General features: G+C 35.6%; 1 pseudogene; it reads right to left on the bottom strand.

Moving 5' to 3' along the window:
- Positions 1 to 7,736: 7,736 nt before the first annotated feature.
- LOC142985963 (cytochrome c oxidase subunit 2-like) lies at positions 7,737 to 20,680 on the bottom strand (annotated as a pseudogene).
- Between the last annotated feature and the right edge of the window lie 1,218 nt (positions 20,681 to 21,898).

Below are 21,898 nucleotides of genomic sequence, written 5' to 3'. Positions count from 1 at the left end.
AGTAAGTTGCTGTTTGTTGGAATTTTAAACGATTTTATTTCTCTCCACTCACTTCTGACATGCTTGCGTTTTCTAGCTAGTTTATTTTCCTTTTCCAATAAAGAAGGATATCCTTCCAGATTCATTACTAGTAACTATGTCTTCAATGCTTACTAATAAATTCTGCTCAACCTCATGATCGCTTTCTGCTGTCATTATTATATCGTTGATTCTTTCTGATCGCTCTTCCGGAGTTAAAACCTCATTTTCTTCTTTTTCACTACTAGTTATTATTAAGTTTGCAGTGATCTCATATTCGCTTATAATCGCACGTGAGCAATCATTAGAAGTTGTACCGGTTAATGTATCTTTGTGATTAAATGCTGAAATTTCATGTAGTTTTAGCGTGTCATTAAAATTTTCTTAGTTACTTACTCGATTTTCGTTTTCAATGTCTGTTACAGATAAATCGAAGGTTGATGCTATATATATTTCTGTCGAAGAAGCTACGAAATCTGCGTGAGTTAAATATAATGATAAATTTGAAATTGTTGATGGAGTGCTTATCATTTCTGGAAAACTTATTATTTTATTAATAGGTGCAAAGTTTCCGCTTAGACTTGAAATGCTACTTAATAGGCTCTCCACCATGTTAGGGCGTGGACACGGAGCTTATTCCAACTCGTCTGGAGAAAAACCTACATCAGATTCCTGATCGGGAGCAACGTACTTTTTTTTCATTCTAGGTGTAATCGATAAAAATACAAAACAAATTCACAGTATTGAAACATTGCGTACTTCAATGAGACAATACCAGTATCAGATAACATTGTTAGTGTATATTATGGAATATGTATATTCAACTGTATTCAACAATAACTGTGTACTCACTCTTACTTAAAACTTCATAAAAATTATTTACGCCAATAACCCGGTAAACGTATATTGCCTAAATAAAATATGAATTGTTTTTTTTGTATGAATCTAGTATAACAGGTTTTTTGCCAACATATATTTTTATCTAAATTCCGCACAAAAAACACGTGTATCATCATATTTTTGTAAATATCATTAGGAAAAATCTGGAAAAAATTACCAAGGTGTATCCTAACCCATAGATGCCTAAAATGACATAAAAGCATAAAGTCCATAATAGTACCTACATTACCGAGTTATTGTTTGGGGGCGTCGATATTAGGAATCTGGGGGCACGGAAGTGCCCCCGCAAGTCGAGCAAAAAAAGCGGCACGGCCGTAACATCCTTTTCTCGAAGCAATTCGGGCTATTTATGACACCCCTATAATTTCGTTGTGGATAAAACAAGAAGCCTGGATTTTCAGCAACTAATCAGACATTGTATAAACACGGTATATTTAAAATTTCAGTCAATTTGAACCAGTAGTTTAAGAATGACAATTTGTTAAAATTTTGAATTTTGTCACTCACTGATTCACTGATTCACTGACTCACTGACTCACTGACTCACCGATCATCAAAAGTCTAAGGTACTTCTAATAGACTTAGAAGCTTAAAATTTAGAATACAAATAGGGTTTAGTGTCTTAATCATGGGAAAAATTTAATATTTTCTAATTTCGGTCCAGTTTTCTGAATACACCAACTGCAACAATAACTTTGTAATCCTATATAAATGTATAAGATTACAAGGTTACATTTGCAGTTAATGAATTATTATTACTGTAGAAAATAAAATAAATAGGTGTAAACAGGTACCTACTATATGAGGCATAACGGGAGGGGGTATAGGGTGGGTAAGGGTGTTTAGCCCATGAAACTGAACAACATTCCCATAGTAAAATATGTTGAATTATGAAAAAAACGTCTTTCCATACAAATTGGACTTATGTTCGCTCTTCAAAAAGAAGTGAAATGCCATCAAAAACATTCTGTAAAAACCTCAAGTCTCGCCGTAAAAAGTTGTGAGATCTATATAATACCAAGTCGAATAATCTATTTATTGTCTACTTAAAGGACCTTCTGTCTTAAGTTATTACGTATGTTATTATCATGCCAATTTAAAAAAAAAATACTTTAAAACAAATAGATCGTCATTATTTCATATAAAACGTTATTTTAACTAAACTTCATAATGAATTTTCAAGGTTTAACATTTATTTTTATTTGCGTCACTTAAGAGAGGGTCAAAATTTTCCCCGTCTTTGTAACATTTTTTACTGTTACTCTGCTCCTATTGGTAGTAGCGTAATGATATATAGCCTATAACCTTCCTCGATAAATGGGCTATCAAACACTGAGAATTTTCCAAATCGGACCAGTAGTTCCTGAGATTAGCGCGTTCAAACAAACAAACAAACTCTTCAGCTTTATTATATTAGAATAGATAACCTATAACCTTCCTCGATAAATGGGCAATCAAAACTGAAAGAATTTTCCAAATCGGACCAGTAGTTCCTGAGATTAGCGCGTTCAAACAAACAAACAAACTCTTCAGCTTTATTATATTAGAATAGATTAAGTATAGATTTTTATTTATTTTATTTAATACTCTTTTAGGATTATCTAGACACGCGGCAGCGTGTCAAGCCAAGTTCAAGCAAAGCAAAAACTGGCTGGCAAGCGCTAGTATAATATTACACGACCCATTTGGGGCCACTTTTGACCCCACCATAACTCAAAACCTATTTAACGTAAACACATGAAACTCAAAGGTGTGTTCAACTATGTTCATAAGGACACGTAGAAGCCAAAATTTCATATAGCTAGCTCTAACGGCTATAAAAATATGAAGGTCTAAAAATCGTGAAATTCCCACTGACTGACTGACTGATAGTACCTAAACCTAACTTACTTCCAGATAACCTAGAAAGATGAAATTTGGAACCTAGCTTGGTTATTGTGTGTAACCTTAGGAAGAAATCTGAAAACAAAAAAAAATAAAAAATAGTGGGGACAAAAAAAAGTTTTTTTTTATTGTAGCGTTCAAACCGTTACTTGCAGATATTTGAAACTATCCAAGTATATGTATTATTGTATTTTCTACATTGCAGAAATATAAAAATAAAGTAAACTTTAAAAATAAGTGGTCTCCTCATTAGTCCGCTCAAAGAATACTCCAAAAGCGGGTGAAGAGTGCGCGAGCGGGATCCTAAACAATTTCTTCAGAAATTGGTTCAGGATGTTTAGAGAATAAACATACTAAAAATCCCTACTTTTAGGGGGGCGCCAGAGTGGGGGAAGGGGGTGAAAGTCCCCATTTTTTAGTTTTTCACTTATATCTTTAAAACTGTTCGTCGTATAGCCAAAGTTTCTTCTACATAATGAAAGCTGATAAAATTGTCTACAACTTTTATTATACACACTTAATCGAAATTCTCATCAGTTTTCAAGCATCACGGTCCGAAATAGCTAAAATGAACCTTATTCAGATCATGAGTGTGTCATAAATGCGAAACTTTGCTTTCGCTTAACTTCGGAACTAAATGACCTACAGACTTGAAATTTTGGATTTTAATTATGTGGTTATCGCTTACTAGATAACTTAATCTCTTTCACAGCGTCATGTCTTACGGTATATTACTGTGGGGTAAGGCTGCTGATATAGATGTTATTTTTGTCCTTCAAAAAAGAGCTATTCGTGCAATATATACTTTAGGAGCGCGGGACTCCTTGAGAGAGCTTTTTGGGCAGATAGGGATACTGACAGTGTCATCACAGTATGTCCTTGCAAACTTGTTGTATATAAAACAAAATTTAGGGACTTTCACAACAAATAGCGATAGACAGAATTATAACACTAGAAACAGACACAAATTAGTAGGTCCCCATCATCGTTTACACAAGGTGCACAATTCGTTTGTAAGTCTCGGCATTCGTTTCTTCAACAAGCTTCCCAAACACATCATTGATTTACCCCTGCCTAAATTCAAAGTTGCTGTTAAGGAACATCTCGTTAGGAAAGCTTATTACAGAATTGATGTGCATCTAAACGACAATAGCTCTTGGGATTAGTCGCTCGCTTGATTAGGATTCTTTGAAATTAGGGAACTTTGCTATAAATTGTATAAACTCAGTAGAAGTAGGTCTAAATATTGTAAAATATGGGCAATTAATGATGCAAATAGGTGATGTTACGTACAACTTGATGTTAACCATAAAACTGTCATTTTTTTCTTCTATAATGTTACAACCAATGTGCTCACTTGCTGCCCATATTCTTATTATCACATGCTAGTAGGTGCTCCCAACATACGGTATGATCAGAGACTAATAAATAACCTAGCTATATTCATTTTCCTTAATAATTGACGTTTAGTCTATATCGCTGATTGTTAGCAGCTCCTCGCATGATCAATTATTGTATCAACCACATTGTAAAACTTTTGGCGATTGAAAAGAGTGGCCGTGAGTTTCTCGCTAGCTCTTCTCATAAGGCTCTACCCCCTTTCCGAGCTAGTGGTAGATTCAGTAATTGTAACGACTATCATAAGTGTCAATATTTGACCTAAATGAATAAATGATTTGATTTTGATTTTAAATTTTCAGCGTTCTGGTATTATCCAGAGGTTCTCAAATATGGGCCTGAAAATGCGGCGAAATGTTTTTCAGCGTCGCCTCTATTTATATATATTTATTTAGACCAGAACGCTGAAACATCAGTTATCTAGTAAGCGATAACCACATAATTAAAATCCAAAATTTCAGGTCTGTAGGTCATTTAGTTCCGAAGATAAGCGAAAGCAAAGTTTCGCATTTATGACACTCACTCATGATCTGAAAAACGTTCATTTTAACTATTTCGGAGCGTGATGCTCGAAAACTGATGAGAATTTCGATAAAGTGTGTATAACAAAAGTTGTAGATAATTTTATCTGCTTTCATTACTTATAAGTGGGTAGTAAATTATATTATAATATGCCATCTGCAGAACCACAAATCATAATTGTCGTAGAACACTTCGAAAAGTTCATCACTTTTTCAGGATATTTTACTCCTCTTCTATATACACATCTTTTTTCCCCGGATCGTCGGCCATATTAAATTCGTCATAGTTGAATATATTAGACGGTGGTACATTTTCTACTTCAGATTGAAGGTTGTCGAAATATCTATTTAGTGATTCCCGGCCCACAGTCGCTCTAGACCTTTTAATATTGGTTGAAAGTCTTTGACCATAGGCGTTCTTATGGCGCTTCAGAACGCTAATGGCCCATTCGACACCTGGTAGGTTATTGGTAAACCGTTCTATTGTCTTCCCCTGTTTATCCAAATAAGCCTTTGCAAACATTCTAAGGTCTAACAAAGTAAGAGGAAAACCCCAATCACCGCATGTAGCCGCAGCACGTAATATTGCGATTTCTTCATTGTGCATGAAAACTGGCTGGGCACCAGGCGTCCTTCCGTGTAATCCTTTATATTTATTATAAAGTGTCCCAAACGGAATTTTATAATAAACTGAAGCAGCATTAATAGACAATTCGTTGTTTGTAATTTTTATAATTGCGGGTACCCGCGGCCTTTTTGTATGTACGAACCATCAGGCAACTAAAACAAAAGCAATAAATTAGGTTAAATTGATAATTTGTATATTTATCCTATAAGACCGGGTACCACAACCACTGGGGTGAAATTGATAACTATCAAAGTCGCCTCGTATATCCTATCAATTTAGCCCCGATGAACTTAGAGTATTCATAGAAAATAAAATGGCGACCGTAACCAAAAATGCAAACATGCTCTAAATCTCGAAGAAATGTTTAATTAAAACAGTGTAAAACTACAAATAAAACAATAATACTTATGTCTATACCACGGAAGTTATTCAGACAATTTTTTTATACCTTTTTGACACTAAACTTTAACAAATAATTTTATATAGTTCCGACAACAACTAATCGTCGACGCTTCGGCAAAATATGGCCGACCTGTCAGTCTGGCCAACAGAACAAACAAAATTTTAGCTGCGTTCAGTATCACGCAATAAATCCAAAAAACATTACTAAATTTAACTATCATCAAAGTAACCCCGTTTTACGGTTCTTATTACTGTCATCATGCCTATTGCTAAATTGGATTTGTTCCGCATTCGACCCGCGATGTTTTGCCCCACATGAAAAAATCCGTATTTGCCCTACATTTTATTCCTGTTTTGCCCCGAATGCCATATTTATTCTTAATTTAAGCTTTTATTCCTGTTTTGCCTCATTTTTCGTTCTTGATTCGCCTCGAATATTTATGAGTTCAAATTTATACTGTTTTAGTACAGACAGCCTAAAAAATCATAAATATTCATTGATATTTTATTACAGCTCTTTGCACACAAACTTATGAGCAGGTACAAAATAAGACAATAGATCGGATCGCAACCCTTTTTTTCAAGACCAGTCAAATGTGGTCAGCCAATCAGGGACATTATCAGTAAGGGTCGGGCGACACATAGCAAAATGTGGGTAATTAGAATTAGTACTCATTCGTTGTTTGTGTGTTTGAGTTAAAGTGCAAAGAGGTGTCTAATTCAAATTGAATTTAGTTAACGTTCATTATTTTATTTTAAGTATTAATTGAAAATGGAAGAACCTTTTCAATCTACATCCCTTACAAACCTATCGTTTATTAAATCAATACGGGGCGACCCTATGCTTCTTTTCGACGGATATGAACACGTAAAAAGGAGAAATAATAAAAATGGTCCTATTTCGTCGACATGTGTAAATAGAAAATGTAAAGGTGGAGTAGTTACCATTTACAATCATGTAAATAGAATAGTGCAACACAATTTTTGCAAACCTAATGTGGCAAAAAATTTGATCAAAGAAGAATTGTTTCGTTATAAACAAGAAGCTGCATCTGCGGATGGTAAACCCATCACATCAATTTATAATGAATGCTTAATAAGGATGAAAAACAGAGGTACAGATTTAGTTGAAGTTTTACCAGAATTATCGAAAATTAAAATTGGTCTCTACAATGCGAGAAACAAATCTCAAAATTTTAAAAAGTCAACGTTTAACGCCTCTGAGGTTCAAATACCTAAGGCTTATGAAGACTTTTTACTTTTTGACTACGGGTATAATAAAACAAGAATATTGGCATTTGCTGATCAAGAAATCAGAAAATATATACAAAATATAGAACACTAGCTGACCCGCGCAACTTCGCTTGCGTCACATAAGAGAATCATAATTTTCCCCGTTTTTGTAACATTTTTCACTGGTACTCTGCTCCTATTGGTCGTAGCGTGATGATATATAGCCTATAGCCTTCCTCGATAAACGGGCTATCTCACACTGAAAGAATTTTTCAAATCGGACCAGTAGTTCTCGAGATTAGCGCGTTCAAACAAACAAACAAACAAACAAACTCTTCAGCTTTATAATATTAGTATAGATTATCGGAGATGGCACTTTTAAATGTACTGTTAAACCATTCAAACAGTTATATATCATTTATGGAGACCTCGGCAGCACTCGGGAGAACATACATGTTGTACCATTAATTTACATCCTATTAATGGATAAAAAAGAAACAACATACCTACACAATTCCTTGATATTATTGATAAATTAAACCCAGACATAACAAACTGTCGCATTAGCCATAAGACAATTAGGTAGAATCAATTTGTGTGCCTACCATACTCTTTTCAAGTGGGGCAAAACAAGAATCAAATTTAACATGGGGCGAAAAAGGATTTTTTTGGAATGTGAGGCGAACGAGTGAGGCGAATGCGGAACAAATCCTAAATTGCTATAAAATGGTTTAAGAGACCAGTATTTGCTTTCAGTCATCGAATGAAGAATAATTATTAATATAATTAATAACATGTTTAATTGAAATTCTTTCAACTACAATAGGTATAAATCTATGATTTGCTCCACAAATTTCTGAACATTGATAAAAAAAAAATCCTTGTCGATTAATAAATAAAATAGTTTAATTTAATCGACCGGATTAGCATTTACTTTTACTCCTAAGGAAGGAACAGTTCATGAGTGAATGACATCAGTAGCTGTAACTATTAGATGGGATTATATAAGAATCAAATTCTACATTATGAAAATCTGAGTATTCATATGACCAATAGATTTTAGAGTAATTAAAAGGTCGTAGAGAAGGTAAAGCAATAGAAATTAAAGTAATTGCTGGTAAAATTGTTCAAATTAATTCAATTATTTGTCTTTCTAATAAAAATCGATTAATATATTTATTAAACAAAAGTCTAATTTATTAAATATCCAACTAAAATTGTAATTGTGATAAGAATAATTAAAGACACTACTGACGCTACATTGTGTAGCCAGGCGCACGCCTGCGATAGTCCGGCGCGGCAGTCGTCTCCGCGCACTCATTAAGGCGCTTAACACACTGCCCCGCACCACGCAGCGTAGCGCGTGAATGCGTGTTCGAACGTTGCTTGTAAGTATCTCCGTTTGTATGGAAAACACGCACAGTCTAACACACAGAAAATGCATCCACGCGCGTTCATGCGGATCACGCGCATACACGCGTGTTTCCATAAAACGGAGATACTTACAAGCAACGTTCGAACACGCATTCACGCGCTACGCTGCGTGGTGCGGGGCAGTGTGTTAATCGCCTTAGTTAGGTCGTATTATTAGTATTTAATATGTAGTAATATATTGTTAAACCTGGTACCAGATAATATATATCGTATATCATGGAAGTAGTTTATTTATCACCACCACCTCAAGTATCAGTAACCTCCACATTGGTGTCTCGCGACAACGAAAACACATCCTTCAGGCCTTCAGCAACGTGGCATTAACGCACGTGGACATGGCCAGCGAACTAGAAATAGCGCATGTGCAGCGTGGCAACAGCCAGCAGATAGCATCATAAACACGGTGACAAGCTCGATAATTGAAGACACGACCTTCCGTAGCAGTACAACGTGGCAACGAAGAACACGCGCATGGTTAGCGACAGCGAAAATCGCAACATGTGACACGTGGCAGCCAGCTTGACGGAATTTGGAATTGTCGAGAGCAATGACGAAGAGCAACACGGCGACATAGGCAGCTTATGCGAGGATATTCCGGAGAGGCGTACGACACTACGCAGCAAGCTCCGAGAACGGTAGACGACGAGGAACCGGCGGTGGCACTCTATGGACCAGTGCACGCGTCAAAGCAACTCATCACACTTGGAAGCGAGGATAGATACCGCTCAGTGTTGGATGGTGCACCCTGTCTTACCTTAGTACGGCCCAGTTAAACGAAAGGATCGCGGAAAGGAATCGCAAAAAAGGATCGCGGAAAATGATCGTGGATATTTTTGGCTTGTGTTAGTGTATAATATATATTATTTGTTTTTGAAATAATTTAGCTAATGTGTTACAATTTGTTCTTGCTATGGTGTTTTATAATAATGAAGTCATTGTTTATCATTACTTGGAATATTACTAGAGCTCATACAGCGGTCATGATATCAAGTGTCAGAATTGTTATTCTTAGTCAGAACGCAGAGTAAGCGAAATAAGTACACTATGGTTTTGCTGGTTGTTATTTCATGATTTGTTTAATGTTTATTTTTCTTATACCAATATTAGGGTGTCCCTTAAATGACAAAAAAAAATCGAATTTTGAAATGCATTCCATCTATTTTTTTTACTAATGCTATAAGATACTTAAATATAAAATTATATCAATCTAGCATAACTACAACCAGTGCCGACCGACCTTCCAAGCTTAGTAAAAAACGTGCTTCGTTTAAAAATTTTGGATTGTTATAAAATCACTTAAATCCAATTATTTAAGTGAATATAAAGAAAAAAAAAAAGATAAACATTAATTTTAATTAGAAACATAAAATTAAAAACAATCCAGCCAATCCGGCAGAGTCACTTCTTATGAAAGTAGTTTTTTTACAGTCCGGATACAATTTTCTATGTTGCTGGACAGAGCACAGCAATAACTGTATTTACTCTTCTTCAGCCGTGATAAGTCCGTTAAAATCTTGCAATAATTTAACAACCTTTTTAGCAGTATTATTTATTACTCTCATATACGATTCTTCTTTAAGCTTCTATACTTTCTTAACATCGAAATACCTGGGCTACTAGTAATTTTCACAGGTAAAAATAACTAGTGCTCATAAGAATGTTTCATTAATCTTTAGCGTGCGGATTCTCTAGAAATAAATGTGTGGTATAAATAAAATAAATAAATAAATTTAACCTATTAATGTCCCATTGCTGGGCAAGGGTCTCCTCCCGTAATGAGGGAGGGGTTAGGCCTTGAGTCCACCACGCTGGCCATGTGCGGGTTGGGGACTTTGCATGCCCTCAATAAATGTTTTATTATAATTAAACAATTTTTAGGCATGCAAGGTTTCATCACGATGTTTTTCTTAACCGTTAGAGCATGTGATAATTATTTCTAATACACACATAACTTCGAAAAGTCATTGGTGTGTTGCCTCGGGTTTGAACCTGCGACTACTTGCGTGGGAAGTGCCAACTTAAACCACTCGGCTATTACTGCTAAATATATCAATAAAAATAATACATAGTTTTTACTTATTTTCCGGGGGTTAGGCCTTTAGTCTTTTACATCAGTTTACTGTGAATTGGAGATTACTTTAAGGACTGTCATTGTGTACGGAAATTAAGAAACCCATAGCCTTCGCACACTACTTTTCTTGACTGCCTCCGTGGTGCAAATTGATTAAGCTAAGTTTCAAAGACTGCTTTTAGGACTAATTCATAAACATGATAACGACAAATAAAAAGCAACAATTATCTTCCTAAAGTTTGCTCCAAAATAGCACAAGCTCCATTGAAACGGCCCGTATTGGAAGCTGTTGTGTTGCAGCACATAATTTGCTCTTTGTCGTGAAGGTGTCAGTCCAGGAAAGCTGTTGAAACAGCCTTAGCTTCATGTTTTCCACTTAAGCATCCCGGTCGACCTGGCTACCTTTTCTTCACTTAAAATAATTTATCAGCCTCTAACATACATGAGCTTTCCTAAAAATTTTTTGCAACTCCCTCCAAATATGATATAAATCAACCAGTTTCAGTTTCAGCAGTTAGGAAATGCCTTTCTTGGAATTCTTGCTTTTTCCCCGTATATGATGCACTCTCTAATCACAAGATTTGCACTTTCACTAACAGTCAATGTATCATATCCACACGAATATCATAAAATAGGACTTAGAGAACTTGTCAATAAGATGGTGATTTTGTACCATATAAGCTAGGCAATCCGATATGAAAAATATTTTGCTTATCACTTTGTAATTTCTCCGTCATGTTTACGCACTAAACATTAGAGCATTAATAGTCATAAAAATCACGTATGCAATGGCAAATAGAGCATGTGGTTACAAGTCACAGCGCAGTACATGCGCAACTTGTATGGAAAAGTTAAAAAAAGCAAGTCGGCACGGGTTATCGTTTATAAATCCAACTAATTCTTTTTTCCCAGACAATATGGGGTTATTACGAAACATTTAAGAAGGTATGCGTAAAAAAATATCGAAATAAAAATTTAAGGGACACCTTAACCAATATGTATTATCAATGTTAAAATTTTACAAATAAAATTTTGGTAAAGGACACTGCTGACGCTGCATTGTGTAGTCAGGCGCACGCCTGCGATAGTCCGGCGCGGCAGTCGTCTCCGCGCACTCATTTAGTGAGGTCGTATTATTAGTATTTATAATAATAATAATAATAAGCCCGCAGGGCACCTCGAGGCGAGGTGACGGGGAGTAGCGACCCCGCGGTACCTGAGTGCTCCAGGGGGAAGTCACCCTTCCTCATCTCCGGCTTGCCTTAGTTGGCTGGTCGGAGTGAAAACTGACGAGGAAGCGGTCCCCCGCCTCTGGCTTGCCTTCATTGGCCGTCCAGAGTGGAGTCGCGAGAGCAGAGCTCCCACTCTGTTCGGAGGACGGATGCTGAGCGTAAGTGGCTAGTGGGCCAGTGATGCCGGACCCTCAGGGAGCAAGTGATCTGAGTTTAACGTCCAGCGAGGCCTCTCCGTCCTTCAGCCGCTCACGTCCCTGTTGCCCCCTTGTTGCTATTTATGCGACTTGTTTAGGGTGGCCCAGTTTGTGAGTTGGCGAGTCTCCGCCTGCCATTTATACGTGTTTTACATTGTTATAGGCAGGCGCCATAGTCCCCGTAGATACATAGTTTTCCAGTCCATCAGCACCCCATCCCCATAGCCCGAGTAGTTTTTTCCCATTAGTTTTGCCATAGTTCCGCACAGTCCGGTGATTATCCTTGGGTGCATTTTATAGTGTAAACAGGGATAATCACCAGATTGTGACACCACACATTATTGATAGATTAAAGCTGTCTAAAAAGGGCCTCTACGTGTTGGCTTCGGCCCCACGCATGCCTTCCAAATGTCCGGGACTCCATAGTCCCGAGATATACAAAAGACATAATAATAATAATAGCCTTTTATTCCTGAACATAGGGTTACAGAAAGTCCCTAAGCTCGGTGTGCCTTTTGGCATAGGCCTCCTCCAATTCTTTCCAATGGGTCCTATCTCTTGCTACTCTCAACCAGAATGGTCCCGCTGTCTGTTTTAAGTCATCTTCTCATCTCCTGATTTGACGGCCCCTACCTCTCTTGCCGTCCCTTGGTTGCCAAAGGGTGACTTGCTTGCTCCATTTGTTAATGGGGTTGCGCAATAAATGTCCAACCCATCTCCACTTTTGAACATCTATCCGGGTAAGAATGTCTGTGAGTTTTGTTGTTGATCTTATGTCTGCGTTCCTGACTCTGTCCTTGATTTTTAAACCTAGCATGCTTCTTTCCATGGCACGTTGGCTAGCTTTTCCCGGTGTTGAAGTGTTGTTGACCAAGTTTTACAGCCATAAGTTAGTACTGGTAGAATACAGGTCTCAAATGTTTTCTTTTTTATGTGATTCCCTAGATTCTTACTTTTCACTATTTCCTTCAGTGACCAGTATCTCTTCCACCCTTGGGCTATTCGCCTGTTTATTTCCTTTGTCATTTCTTCTGTAGGGGATATTATCTGTCCTAAGTAAGTATATTCTTTGACATATTCGATCTTGTTGCCATCTATAATAACATCTGTTTCGCTTGAGTTTGACATCAATTTTGTTTTACTGACATTGATTTCCAGGCCAACTTCTCTACTTTTATTTGCTAGACTCAGCATCATTTTTTCTATTGCTGCTGGATTCTCTTCAAGGAGCACTAGATCATCGGCAAATCTCAGGTGGTTAAGGCGAGCTCCATTTATGTTCAGACCCAAGTGGTCCCAGTTCAGCTGTCTAAAAATATACTCGAGTACGGCGTTAAATAGCGTAAGGGAGAGAGGATCACCTTGGCGTACGCCCTTTTTGATAGGAAATAATTCACCTGTTGATTCTAATTTAATACTAGCTTTGCTAGATTTGTATATACTCTTAAGTATTTCTATATAGTTGCTATTGATCCCTTGTTGTTCAAGGCTGCGCCATATGTATTGGTGCCTGAGGCTATCGAATGCCTTTGAATAATCTATAAACGCCAGGTAGATTTTTTTATTGTATTCGTTATACTTCTGTATCAGCTGTTTTATTGTGTGGATGTGGTCTATTGTGCTAAAGTCTTTTCTGAATCCTGCCTTCTCTATAGGTTGGTTTTCGCTTAGTGTTAATGATATTCTTTCCAGGATTACCTTGGCAAATACTTTATATATGTTTGATATTAGAGAGATTGGCCTGTAAATGAAATGAAAGTGAAAATACTCTTTATTGTACTGAATACATAAAATAAAAAAGAAGATACAAGAAAAAGAATAGACATGAATAAAAAAAAACAAAATAAAATTAAGATGGTAGTACAAATGGCGGCCTTATCACACAGTGGCAATCTCTTCCAGGCAACCATTGGATGGAGAGATTAATGCATTAGAATGAAACGAGAGAGGGCAGTTCCTAAGAGTATTAGGAAAATATATTAATTAAACGTAAATAATGACATATATATAATAGTGGAATATATACATAAATATATGAAAGATACATAAATAATATTAAAAATACATACCAAATACATATATATGTTACTGTAAAAGCCCGAACTGTGGTAAATCCTAAGATTTTCCGGTAAAACCCAAGATTTACCAACTCTCAATGGTAAAAGTCCGAACAAGCCAGAGTTTAAAAACTATGTTACGATATATAAAAAAATCCTCCTTCATAACTATGTTTATAACTATTTCACGGTATAATTATATACTGTGACATAGTTATAAAGAAGGAGTTTTGGGCATAGCGACATGGGTAGGTTAGGTTAGAAGGCTAAGGTGGGAGCGAGCGAAGCGAAGCTCCCACCTTAGCCTTCGTGGTTATTTTTTTTTAACCACCCAGAAGGAGGAGCCCCGCGAAGCGGGGCTCCGGCGACATCTCGATATCATCAAGTGAATATAGATAAAAGTTCGAAATAAAATAATTTTTCGGACTTTTACCATTGCGAGTTGGTAAATCTTAGGTTATACCGGAAAATCTTAGGATTTACCATCGTTCGGGCTTTTACAGTAACATATACATTAAATAAATAATTAATTGTGTAGCGATAGGTAGTGTTCCTTGACAAGTTCTTTAAAGATGGGCAGGGATTGAGCGCGTCGTATTGATACTGGTAGTGCATTCCACAATCGCACAGCTTCTACAGAAAATGATTTATCAAGAAATCTTGTGGAATGCATCTTCAATCTTAAGTTTTCTGATGATCGCAGGAGTCTAGAATGTGTGTCATGCAAGAAATCAAAACGTTCTTTAAGATATGGGGGTGCTAAGGGATTAAACAATACATTGTACAGAAGAGAGAGAATGTGAGCATTCCGGCGTGAACGTAGGGGTAACCACTTGAGCTTATGTCTGTATTCAGATATATGATCATATTTGCGTAAACCAAATATGAATCTAATAAAGAAGTTTTGAAGTCGCTCAAGTTTATTCAGTTGGTCCTCGGTAAGATCAAGATAGCTGACATCGGCATAATCAAGAACGGCCTGTAGGTCCCAATCTCGTCTCTAGGGCCTTTTTTATGTAGTAGGATTATGTGGCACTCCGTCCATTCTTTTGGAATTCGCCTTGTTTGTAAGATTTCATTGAAGAGTTGTGTCAGCACAGGACTGATTTCTTTTAAGGTTCCCTTGAGCATTTCATTAGGTATTTGGTCCGGCCCTGAGGCTTTCTCCAGTTTTTGGGACTTTATTGCTTTGACTACCTCTGAAACAAAGATTTCTGGCACTTTATCTACTTCGTTTCCATTTGTCTCGTATACTTCGGAAGTTGTGGCTAGCCCTAATTCGAATTTATCAGAATACAGTCGGCGGTAATAATCAGTGGCTAGTTTCTGTATTGATAGTCGATTAGTTCAGTAAGATTCGCGTTACTTTAGTTTCGATAGCCATTCTTTCCCTTGTTCGCTTAGTTGTTTCATTGCCTTTTTGGTTCCTCCTGTTCTTTTTATACTTTCTTCCAAAACTCTGTTTCTTTTCTCCTTGCGGTCTTCAAATTCAAATTCAAATTAGATTTATTTGCAGAAAATATAGTACAACAGGTGGTTTACAATATAAATTAGTTGGTATCACATATTTTGTCATGAAGATGACATGCAAATATTAAGCACGCATTAAGCGTATCTACATATTTCTAAAACTTACATTAATCCATACTTTAATATCTAATATATTCTTTTATTATTATCACAGTCTCTTCTAGTTAGGAACTATCTATGTACATCTGTACATAGATAGTTCCTAACTAGAAGACAATATAAAAATAATATATTTATAAAATGTTATTGAAGTGATAAGATTGAGATCCGTATTTTTTTAGAAAGTCGTTAACTGAATAGAAACATTCCTGAACTAACCATTTATGTAGACAGATACAAAATTTCTTAAATGGCAATTCAATTATATTTTTCGGTAAAGAGTTGTAGATTAATGGCGCCATATACACACAACTATGTCCGATCATTTCAAGTCTTGGTACTGGTAGTTTAAAATATGAATGTGTGACTGTTCGTTTATTAGTGTTATTTTTTTGTTCAAAAAGATGAGTATTACATTTTACAAAGGAGATCATCCAGGCTCCATACATTTTTGGGCCTTTTTCAAAGTGCCGGCCAACAAAAAAAAGTGGCATATATCGATAGAACTAGCCATTTGAAGCAATAGTTAGTATTGCACAAAACCGGTAGGATCGCTTTGAACCGAGTTATACAGGTTTGAAGATTCATAATATTCAAACATTTATTCATTTCTGAAAGTGCTGTAAAACATAAATAATGATTGATTTTGCTAGAATAAACTATCTAAAGCAATTTTGATTGTGAAACGACCACTCTGAAGTTGATTTAAGGTCGTAAGCATACGTATCAACTCGGAAACGGGTCGTCACCGTATCAACTCGAGCTCATCAGTATTATTTGTATGTAATTCCCTATTGTAACACACTTATCGGAATCGTTATGTGATCGCCCCGGCTCACGACGATGGGAGTGGTGCGTATGCGCATTATGCATACACCAGCACCCAGGGTGGAGTGCGGGGCTATGTGCAAATTCCGATAGAAGGGCGGGCATACCCTCTAAACTGCAACATGTGTCCTCATAACAAGGGCCCTCATCACAAATCGTGGTTTCTTTAACTTTTTTTAAGGCAAATACAAATTTGTTTATTTTTTTACAGATGTTGTCAACATGTTCAGACCATTTTAAGTGTTGGTCAATAATAATACCTAAGAATGAGGTACTTTGTAATTGATTAATATTTTGGCTATTGTATGTTATATTAAGTTCTTTGTAATTACTTCTTTGTGTTTTAAAGTTAATAATGTTAGTTTTTCCTATATTAATTTGTAAATTATTTAAATCCAACCATGTTATTATGTTTTTTAATGTATTATTTACTATTGTTTCATATGTTTCTTCATCTTTTACAGTTATAATTATTGAGTTTTCCTCATATTTTCCTTAATATCTTTGCTAAGGTTAGCAATTTTTTGACGTCTTTCTTTGTCCCCTTTATTTGATACTAGCTGACCCGCGCAACTTCGCTTGCGTCACATAAGAGAGAATGGGTCATAATTTTACCCGTTTGTGTAACTTTTTTTACTGGTACTCTGCTCCTATTGGTCGTAGCGTGATGATATGTAGTCTATAGCCTTCCTCGATAAATGGGCTATCTTACACTGAAAGAATTTTTCAAATCGGATCAGTAGTTCCTGAGATTAGCGCGTTCAAACAAACAAACAAACAAACTCTTCAGCTTTATAATATTAGCATAGATTAGTATTCTTCTTTCTTCTATTATTTCTAGAGTTTCTTTGCTTAAATAGCTTTCTTTGCTTCTGGGTTTGCTGACTGTCATTTCTTTCAATTTGTTTAGTAATCTCCTGTATCTGATCCCCATTTCTGCATTGGAGGTAATGATATCATTGAGTGAATCGGTTGTGTGGAGATTGGTGGTTTGACTGTTTATTGATGTTTGATACAGCTTATTATTATTTATTAGGGTTTTCCTGGATCTTTTGGGTTGGTTTAGGCTAAGGCAGCTTCTTACCATGCGATGGTCTGTGTTAAAGTTGAGGTTTTTAACTATGTTGGTATCTGAGAACGCGCTTGCTTTGTTGGTTATAATAAAGTCAATATCAGTTTTGAATTTTGCTCCTGGGGAGGACCATGTCCATTTGTTTTTTTTTTTTGTAGAAACATGAGTTCATTAAAATGAGGTTATTTTCCATCATGAATTCTACTAGTTTCCGTCCGTTTTGGCTTCTTTTACCGTGCCCAAACTTCCCAAATCAAATCAATCAAATCAAATAATTTATTTGCTCAAATATGGTGTTTAAAGATGGTAATATAAATTAAAGAGCGCATATTCTGCCACATGTGGCGTGCAAATATTAACAAATTTTATAACTAAGTACTTGTTTATAATATTTCTATCTTAACCTCTAAAAAGTCCTTAACACTATAATAACATTTACATAATAACAATTTAAATAGACGTTTTTTAAACATTAGAAACGGTAGCTCTATTAGACTCTGTGGTAACTTATTAAATATTCGAATACACATACAATAAACGTTTCTTCTATATAATTCTAGTCTTATTTGTGGTAAGCATAATCTATCCTTATGCCTAGATTTACTATTATTTTTATCTCCAAAACTTTCGAATAAATAATTATGTTTTTTTACAAATATACATATTTCATATATATATATAGAGAAAGCAGTGGAAGTATTTTCAGATTTATAAAGTGCGGTTTACAACTATCTAAAAAGGTTAAATTACATATAGCTCGTATACATTTTTTTTGAACTTTAAAAGCTCTATCTATATCTACGGAGTTACCCCAAATTATTATTCCGTATCTTAGGATAGAGGATACATAGGCATGGTAGGCAGACATTGCGGCCTCTTGGTTAACTGTTTGTCTTATTCTATTTAATACATAAATATACCGATCTATTTTGTTGACAATTTTCTCTATATCTCTCGGCTTCCAACTGCAGTATTGGTCTATAGTTATACCTAGAAATACACAATTATTAGTGATAGGGAGCTGATCATTATTGTGATGGATGTCTAAATCTAATGTAAGTGAGTTATGTGTTTGAAATTGTGTTGCATTAGTTTTTGTTATGTTTATTTTTAAATTATTCTGTTCTAGCCATTTTATAGCAGTACTTATAGCGTTATTCATTTCAGTTTCTAGATTTTCTTTGTTGTTACTTTTAATGATTAGGGTTGTATCGTCAGCAAATAATACCTATACAATTTTGATTTATTGCATCGGGAAGGTCATTTATGTATATAAGAAAAAGAAGCGGAGCTAATATACTACCTTGTGGGATGCCAAATTTATTTACTTTAAAGTCAGATCTTGAGTTGGTTTGTTGAAAGTTATTAGTTCTAGTTACTTCAACACATTGTTGTCTAACTTCTAAATATTTTTTTACCCAATCATTTGCGATACCCCGTATACCGTAAGAAGATAGCTTGGATAACAGTATTTTATGACAGACAAAGTCGAATGCCTTGGTCATGTCCAGAAATACACAACCAATTTTAGACTTCTCATTTAATCCTTCCGTGATTTGCTTGACTAGCTGAAAGCATGCTAGAGAAGTCGAGCTATTTTTCCTAAAACCGAACTGTTCTTTTTTAAGAATATCACAGGAAGTTAGGAAATCTTCCATTCTTATGTACATTACCTTTTCAAACACCTTTGATAACATTGGGATTAACGTTACGGGACGGTAATTACTCATATCCGTTTTTGCTCCTTTTTTGTAAAGCGGTTTTACTATTGACATTTTTAACCTATTTGGAAATACACCTTCGGATAAAGACAAATTTATTACGTAAGTAAGGGGAGGCACTAAATTCAGAGCACATATTTTTAATATTTTGGTGTTTAATTCATCATAACCTGTTGAGTTTGTATTTTTTAGATGCTTAATTATTTTATGTACTTCAATATCATCTAATGGGGTCAGAAATATACTTTTAGGATTTGGAGAAATAAATGAGCTAATAGTACTAGTATTTTGTGTTTCATTATTAGTTAAGGATATATAATAATTATTAAATAACTCACATATTTCATTAGGATTATCGTATAATTTATTATCACTTTTAATACATTCTATTTCAGAAATGGCTGTTGAATTATTTATATTTTCTTTAATTAACTGCCATTATGCTTTACATGCGTTCTTGGAGTTATTAATATATTATCTTAAACTATTTATCTGTTGTGATTTGTAAATACATTTTCTTAAAATTCTTGTGTAGTTGTTGTAAATAGTTTTATTATTTTTTTTATTATGTCTATATAAGTGGTACTTTAGATATAAGGTTCTCTTTTTTATACAGCATTTTTAATACCTTTTGTTAAGTACCTATTTTTAACTTGTTTGTGGGAATTTTTTATCCTAATGACTGGAAAACAAAGCTTATAAAATAATGTTATTGTATCGTGTAGAGAATTAAATGCTTCATTTGTATTGGTACAACTATAAATTTCATTAAAAGTAATTCTGACATACAATATTTAAACTTATCAATGTTTTCTGTGCTTAGATCCCTTATATATTTAAACCAATAGCTAGATTTTTGTTTGTAATTTTGTCTAGCTTCTATGTTAAATGTCAGTGATTGTGCTGATTCATGGTCTGACAGAGTTAAATAATGAAGTGAAGCTTTGGTATCATTCAAATTACTAACTACTAAATCCAAGCACGAATTCATCCGTGTCGGCAGTTCTATGTGGCTTATTAAATTGTTATTATTAAGTTTACTTTTTAAGTCACTAGAGAATTTATTGGTTTTAAGCCAATTGAGGATTCTTCTCCTGTTTGCCTTTCTCCAACCTGTGCGTTAAAGTCACCCATGATTATTATATTGTTGCTATAGTGTGGCTTTATTGCTTCAGAGATACTCTCATAGAAATATTCTATGTCTGCTTTCCCCGCTTGTTCTGTTGGGGCATATATTTGGAAGATGGTCCAGTTTTTATTGTAACCCGGAAATTTTAAATTAACTATCGCAATCCTGTCAGAAACTCCCTCAAATCCGATAATGTTCTTCTTCAGTTCAGATTTAATGAGAAAACCTACTCCTTTTTGACCGGTGTATTCTCCTTTGTGAAACATGATAAAGTCTGTCCTCTCTTCTATCCTTTCTCCTGGCCTTCTCATCTCGCTGATGCCCATTATGTCCCATTTTATCTTGGATATGGCTATTTCTAGTTCTTTGAGGCTCTCTTCTGTTTTTAGTGTCCGGGTATTTAATGTGCAGATATGTATATGTTCAGTGATATTGTACAGTGCAAGCAATGCACAATAATTTGTTTCTGACTTATTAGCACTTTACGTGAGCCGTGGCGCTTTACATTCAGTGCACACATATCATTAATTTCGCTTAGTTGGCACTCAAATTATATCAATAAATAATTTTCAATCTCGAACTTCGTATCAATCAAATATTATTCATCAGTCAATCCAACAAGTATAAGTTGTGTGGTGAACAGACAGCAAACACCCTACATCTTTTTGGTCCTTCGAGCCGGATACTCTTTTTGTGGTAGCGAATCGGTTCCCTGGCCTCCCACAAGCGGGTCTCACCAGGCGAATTGAGACGACACGCACATATCACAGAAAGTTTAAATCATCAGCAACCTGGTAAAGCAGTCAAGAAGTAAGTAAAACAGAATATCAATTCAGATCTAATAATTAAACAATCAAAATGAGTGCAACCATGGAGGATCTTTTAGCCAATCAAGATCAAACCATCGGGGCTATGGAGCAGCTATTTAGTAACTTCAAAAAAGATTCATCTGGTCGTAAGACACTTCCATATATCAGAAAACGATTGCAAACATTGGACTCTTACTGGGACGAGTTTCAGTCGAATCATTTGCAATTGTGCAAGTTTGACGACCGTGGATATAGGTATTTCACGGACAACGTCTATCATAAGGCAAAGACGTTTTACAACGAAGCTCGAGAAACAATATCTCAGTTTAGTGCTGCGAGTGATCTTCAGGTGGAAGATCGAACCCCGAGCAAGCCATCGGTTTGTATAACGGAGTCTCAAGATCAAGACAAACAAAAATTTAAAGATCAGCGAGCGGCAGTTGATCCCGATCAAGCAAACAGCAAAGCGGAGAGCAAATCATTCAGAAACACTGTTTCCCGAGGAAATGACAGCAAGCTAGAAGACATGCTGCGCAAATAAAAAAGCAACTTCAAAGCGTTATCCCGTACCATCTCGAATGTAGACATAGAAGGCCTCTCTGAAAAATGGGAATTCCAAGACATCCTGAAAACAGTTGAAGCACGGTGGTCCATGGTGAAACGGTCTATCAATATCAAGATGGGTTCAGTAGTGCACAGAGAAAAGAGTACACCTCAGCTAGACATTCCATTCTT

The sequence above is a fragment of the Anticarsia gemmatalis genome, chromosome W, assembly GCF_050436995.1.
Source record: "Anticarsia gemmatalis isolate Benzon Research Colony breed Stoneville strain chromosome W, ilAntGemm2 primary, whole genome shotgun sequence".
Taxonomy (NCBI): domain Eukaryota; kingdom Metazoa; phylum Arthropoda; class Insecta; order Lepidoptera; family Erebidae; genus Anticarsia; species Anticarsia gemmatalis.
This window is presented reverse-complemented; position numbering and strand designations above follow the sequence as displayed.